The 6000-nt window shown below is 51.5% G+C and overlaps 1 protein-coding gene across 3 annotated transcripts in view; it reads left to right on the top strand.

The window, feature by feature from the left end:
- The first annotated feature begins 431 nt into the window (after positions 1-431).
- Positions 432-6000, top strand: part of CDK16 (cyclin dependent kinase 16) — a 102301-nt gene continuing 96732 nt past the window's right edge. For all 3 annotated transcript variants that reach the window (XM_060252453.1, XM_060252451.1, XM_060252452.1), the window contains exon 1: positions 432-627. The gene's annotated coding sequence lies outside the window, so the exon portion shown is untranslated. The remainder of the gene's footprint in view (positions 628-6000) is intronic.

Genomic DNA, 6000 nt, shown 5'->3' with positions numbered 1-6000 from the left:
ACACTGGGGGAGGACAATAGATTACTTTTACATTGCTTACTGAACCTCTGTGGCGATACGAGTTCATCCCGTTTCAAAAGATCCGTATATAGTCAACTTCGGGTTCAATAAGGGGCAGGAATTTGTCATTCAAGAAAACTGCTCCCCCATTTCAGAAAATGGTAGAGCCTGGGTGCTACCAAGTGAAACGAAAGAGGGAGACCCTTTACGAGTCTCTCACTGATTAATAAAGCTGCGGCTTTGCGAGTAGCAGCGAAGAGCTCCACCCCCCCTTCTCCATCCTCAGTTTTGTTTTGAAGAGTCTAATGGCGCCCGTAGAAAAACCCCTGTCACGAGAGCCCAGGTTTTTGCCCCCCCTCGTCTTGCGGAGAATGGTACACCCCGAGGGGAGGGGAGAGTGAAGCCCTGCCAGGAGGTTGGCTTTGGCCAGTCGCAGGGTGGGAGGCGGCCAGGCCGGGGGGGGGGGGGGCGGCGGCTCTGCGCAGCTGGGAGGGCGGAGCCGAACGAGCCCCGGGCTTGAGGGGGGAGACCATGGGCGGCTGAGGGGAGCCGCGTCCAGAGGCGGCCCGGGCGGGCGGCCATGGCCGAGGATTACTGGGACTCGCCATAGCAGAAGCCGCTGCCAAGGTAAGAAGACGCCCTCCCTTGTTTTTAGCCGGGGGGTGCGGGATCCACTGTGACCTTTGACCCCGGCCAGGAGCCTGCTTCCCGGGGATCATCAGCTCTGCCGGCTTTGCATGGGATCCTGCAGGGACCTCCGCCTTGACCTCTCCTTGATCCTCTCCCTGGCATGGGCTTTTCCCAGTTAGACCAGGGCTTTGCCTCCTTTCTCTTTACAATAGATTCCCCCCTTCCCCAAAAGGCGACTACTTCACACGCCCAGCAGCTTCCCTTCCCCTCTCCCCCCCCCCCCCCATCAGATCTTCCCCTCTTTCCCCTTTAGGAGATGCATTTTAGCCTGGGACAGCGCCGGTGATCCCTGGTAGCTTCTCGATTTACGGGGGATCCGTTCGGGTCCCTGTGATTTGCAGGGATCCTCCCGCTCTGCGCGTGTTTCCAAGCCAGCCTGCATGCTTTGCGGCTGGGAAGGGGGGAGTGGTGTGGTGTCTAAGATCCTGGGGATCGGTGTCGTTCAACGTCATAAATCCAGTTTGTATAGTTAAATTCCTGGGGATTTCGCTGCTGCCGTGCCCTATAGGTTCCCTTGCCCTCCCCGCCCGGCCTTTCTTCGTGCCCCAGGCGGTTCAGTGGCTTTCACCTGAGAAGGAGCTTTCAGACTCTAGGCGATTCTCCCTTTTGCCACATGGCTGCCGGTTTGGCGTGGCCCTTTCCGGGCAGAACATATGAAGCTGCCTTATATTGAATCAGCCCCAGGGTCCATCAAAGTCAGTCTTGTCTGCTCAGGCTGGCAGCGGCTCTCCAGGGTCTCAAGCTGAGGTTTTTCACCCCTGTTTGCCTGGACCCTTTTCAGTTGGAGATGCCAGGGATTGAGCCTGGGACTTAGATGCTCTACCACTGAGCCACCATCCCTCCCCGGGTTTGGGGTGGGTTGAAAATATCCTTCTGATATTGGCACACTGGTGATCTTTCGTGTGTGAGGCCCAGGGTTCCCTTGCTTTTGCTCCCGGCCTTGGACTGGCGAGGGTGCCCCTTTCGTTCCTGCCACCAACCCTGTCAGATGGGCCTCTTCTCTTAGGAGGGGGGTGGGATTCAGTTGGCCTTTTCCCTACCGATCCTTTATTTAGCCCCATGTGCGGGTAAGTGGCTACATCCAACCTGAGAGCTAGGAGCGATTCTCTGGTGGGTGTAGAGCGAACCTGGGCAATCGGGGATATTTTTTGAGAGAAAAGAGTCCCATCTTCTCTGTATCTCTTCCATTGGGGTTAGGGGCTGGGCAGAGGGTACAACATGGGTCTAGTGTTCCCTTGGGGGCACCTCAGCTTATGAGAGAAGGGGCTGAGCAGGCAGAGAAACTGCAGTCAGCCTCCCTGGGGGATTCTCTCGCTGTTTCTGTTCAGGAATTCCAGCTGCTCTCTTCTCTCCCTCCCACCGTAGGGGGGGGAAGGGAGTTCATTGTCCCCCCCCACTTGATGCTATCACCTGCCTCCTTGCCAGCCTGATGATGTCATGGGGGGGGGTGAGATCTTCCTTCCCCTGTCACACAACGCTGCGTCTGTGCGCGACTGAGAATGCACCGGTAGACAAATGGCTCCGTCGACGGTGCTGCGAGGTTGGCACGGGTTCAGGGCTGTCTCCCGCGGGACCGGCTTCCCGGCAGCTGTGAGCCGGATTAGCCACTCCAGGGGTTTTGGTGCAGAGCCCTGCTGCTGGCGGGCAGGTCTCCTCCCTCTTGTCCCCCTACACATGCAACCCAAAGTTCCCAGCTTTGCTTCTGTACTGGTAGGAGCTGGTGGCTTAGCAACCCCCCCACCCCCCAATGTCCAAATGCTTGTCCTCATTTGCCTGCCAAACCTTTGCCAATTCTTCATGGGGGGGGGGGAGTGAATGTGTTCGTTTGGGGCCACAAAATATATGGTACTCGGATGTGTCCTCAGATGGCACCTTTCCTTAATCTCCCCCCCCCCCCCCCCCGTCCCTTCTGCCAGCTTTTGGCACTCTGGGATGTTGGCACCGGTGCCTGGTCTGCAGAGAAAGCGGCATTAACATCTTAGCTGAGAGCAGGAAGGACTTGGCTGCAGTCGGTGTTGATGTTAATTTTTCTTTCTCCCGCTCTCCTGGGAATGTGTGTTAAAAGGATGGGACTGTTTCTTGGCTCTCAAGCCATTGGAGAAGGGTTTTATTATCATATCTGAAAAAGGTTCTTATCTGGCCTTTGGGATCATAGAATCAGAGTTGGAAGGACCTCCAGTGTCATCTAGTCCAATCCCCTGCACTATGCAGGAAACTCACAAACACCTCCCCCTAAATTCACAGGATCTTCATTGCTGTCAGGTGGCCATCCGGCCTCTGTTAAAAAACCTCCAAGGAAGGAGAGCCCACTACCTCCCGAGGGAGCCTGTTCCACTGAGGAATCGCTCTGGCAATCAGGAATTTCTTCCTCATGTTGAGGCGGAAACTCTTGATTTAATTTCAACCCATTAGTTCTGGTCCTACCTTCCGGGGCCACAGAAAACAATTCTGCACCATCCTCTATATGACAGCCCTTCAAGTACTTGAAGATGGTGATCATATCACCTCTTAGCCGCCTCCTCTCTAGGCTAAACATGCCCAGCTCCTTCAACCTTTCTTCATAGGACTTGGTCTCCAGACCCCTCACCATCTTTGTCGCCCCGCTCTGGACCTGTTCCAGCTTGTCTATATCCTTCTTAAAATGTGGTGCCCAAAACCGAACACAATACTCCAGGTGAGGTTTTATCAGAGCAGAGTAAAGCGATACCATCACTTTGCGTGATCAGATTACTCTAGATCTTGGACTGCTACAATTTGCCCATGTCGAAGCTTGCTTAAGAGGAGTTGGACTCAAAACTCATATAGTGCTACCCTTGATTAGGGCCATCAGTTCATAAGAACATGGAAGCCATGCTGGATCAGGCCAATGGCCCATCCAGTCCACCACTCTGTGTCACTCAGGGACCAAAAAACCCCAGGTGCCATCAGGAGGTCCATCAGTGGGGCCAGAACACTAGAAGCCCTCCCACTGTTGCCTCCCTCCAAGCACCAAGAATATAGAGCATCACTGCCCTAGTTCCTTCCTTCAACTCACCCTATCCAGAAAACCGAGTGTTGCAGTCAGAAAGTAGGTGAACCTCAGAATCTCTGCTCATGCCCTGAAATCAGACAGCTACAGATAACTTGAGCAAGTGAGCCAAGTTTTATATTTTAGAAGATGGCGCAGTAAGAAAGGGTTATGCAGATAAAGGTTATTTTTATAGTTCTTTTTGGTAGCCAGGGTACTTTACGATTCCTGTATCACTTATGTGCCTTGTCATGTACTAGGTTGAAAGATGGTTGATTGCTTCTTCAATGGAGTAGCTAAATAAGGAGCTGAGCCTGGATTCCAATGCCAAACGCTTAATTCGATGGCTCATGATCAAGGCTTTTTTTCGCAGCGGGAACTCCTTTGCATATTAGGCCACAACCCCTTGATGTAGCCAATCCTCCTGGAGCTTACAGAAGGCCCTGTACTAAGAGCCCTGTACTAAGAGCTACATCAGGGGGCCGTGGCCTAATATGCAAAGGAGTTCCTGCTCCCAAATAAGCCCTGTTCATGATGTTCTCTTTCTTTAGTCACTTCGATGTGCAAAGTGTGCTATGATGTTTTTCATTGGCTTTTGCTATAATATGTGAGAAACCTGACTTCCTTTGAAGACAGTGAACTAATAGGGACCTCAAGCCTCTGATCAGGATCTGAGAGCCACAGGTTTGAACCCCGCCCCTCCCCCGGGCCTCCGCCACTGAAGCTCGCTTGGTGACCTTGAACCCGTCACACGTTCTCAGCCTCACGGGGTTGTTGTGCGGTTATAGTGGAGAAGGGGAGAAAGTTGTAAGGCGCTTTGGGCCCCCACTGGGGAGAAAGGCAACATATAAATGAAAGAAATGCCAAAATAAAATTCAGAGGGACAGGGCTGAGAGAGTGACATTTGCTGCCTTGAGATCCTCTGAGGAAAGGTAGAGTGAAAATGTACTAGATGAGAGGTCTTCAACCTTATTGAGCATGTGGATGTTTTGAGAAAGGGTGGTGGGCACCACCACAAAGTGGTTGCCGTGGGAGGCACGCTCGATCACAGAATGATGACGATGGTGATATTGGATTTATAATATCCCGCCCTTCCCTCTGAATCTCAGAGTCTCAGAGCGGCTCACAATCTCCTTTACCTTCCTCCCCCACAACAGACAGGTAGGTGAGGTAGGTGGGGCTGAGAGATCTCTCCCAGAAGCTGCCCTTTCAAGGACAACTCTGCGAGAGCTACGGCTGACCCAAGGCCATCCCAGCAGCTGCAAGTGGAGGAGTGGGGAATCAAACCCGGTTCTCCCAGATAAGGTTCTTCTCACTTAACCCCTACATCAAATTGGCTGTAGTGGGTGGGGCAATTTTAAAACATTTGCAGGTTTTGTGCCAGGCGCCCTTCTGTGATGGGGCAGCTGTTTCCCTGCAGATCCAGAGACGATGCTTCCTGCCATCTTCTGAAGCACCTCTTACACTGGTGAGAGGTAGGAAATCGAGCACTGGCAACTTGCAGTGGGCACAAAGGAATACTTTGGTTGGGCACTGTGTTGTCCACCAATCCCCCAGATGGGGAATCTCTGCACTGGGTAGCATTCTGTTATTCTGTCCCTCGGACAGGGCTGTCCTCTTAATGGATTTTTGAATCTTGATTTGAGATCTGGTATCCCATACGTAAGTTCTTGCACTCCACGGTAACAAACTTAGAATAACTGCGTCCCCCCCCCCCTTCCACGTGCTCCGAGTTCCGTGTTCTCCTTTAGAACCTCCACCATTGATAAGAACTTGAGCTTATTCTCGAAGTGTGTTGACTGTGGCTATCATGGAGAGGTAAGGGCGACTCGGGCTGATGTTTTGTATGCGCCTGTTTAGGAGAAAGTCCTCTCAAACTCACTGGAATTCTGCCTCAGACACCATTAGAAGTAGGGTGTAATCCATACCGTGTATTTCCTCTTGGGGGAATGCTGGTTCTCACCTTTCATCCTTTCTGTTCCGACATTTAAGAAGGGACTCGGTTGTAATCAGCAAGCAGAGCATTTCAGACCCATGCCAATGTCCCCTCTAAGCTGCAGAGTCTTTTTTTTTTTTTTTTTAATGTCCAAAAACTTTTTTATTGAATTTAGTAAACATACAAATAAAGCAATCAATGACTGTATCTGCAATCATTCTTTGTGTATAAGCATAGCATACCAGTAGAAAACAGAATATATATATATACACAAAATACAAACAAAACAACACATACATACATTCACACATACATACATACTTGGCAGCTGAATTAAAAAATAAGTACTCTGTCCATATGTTAATTA

This window comes from Heteronotia binoei, chromosome 13 (assembly GCF_032191835.1).
Source record: "Heteronotia binoei isolate CCM8104 ecotype False Entrance Well chromosome 13, APGP_CSIRO_Hbin_v1, whole genome shotgun sequence".
NCBI classification, from domain to species: Eukaryota; Metazoa; Chordata; class Lepidosauria; order Squamata; family Gekkonidae; genus Heteronotia; species Heteronotia binoei.
The sequence above is the reverse complement of the archived record's forward strand: the minus strand, read 5'-3'. Positions and strand labels throughout refer to the sequence as shown.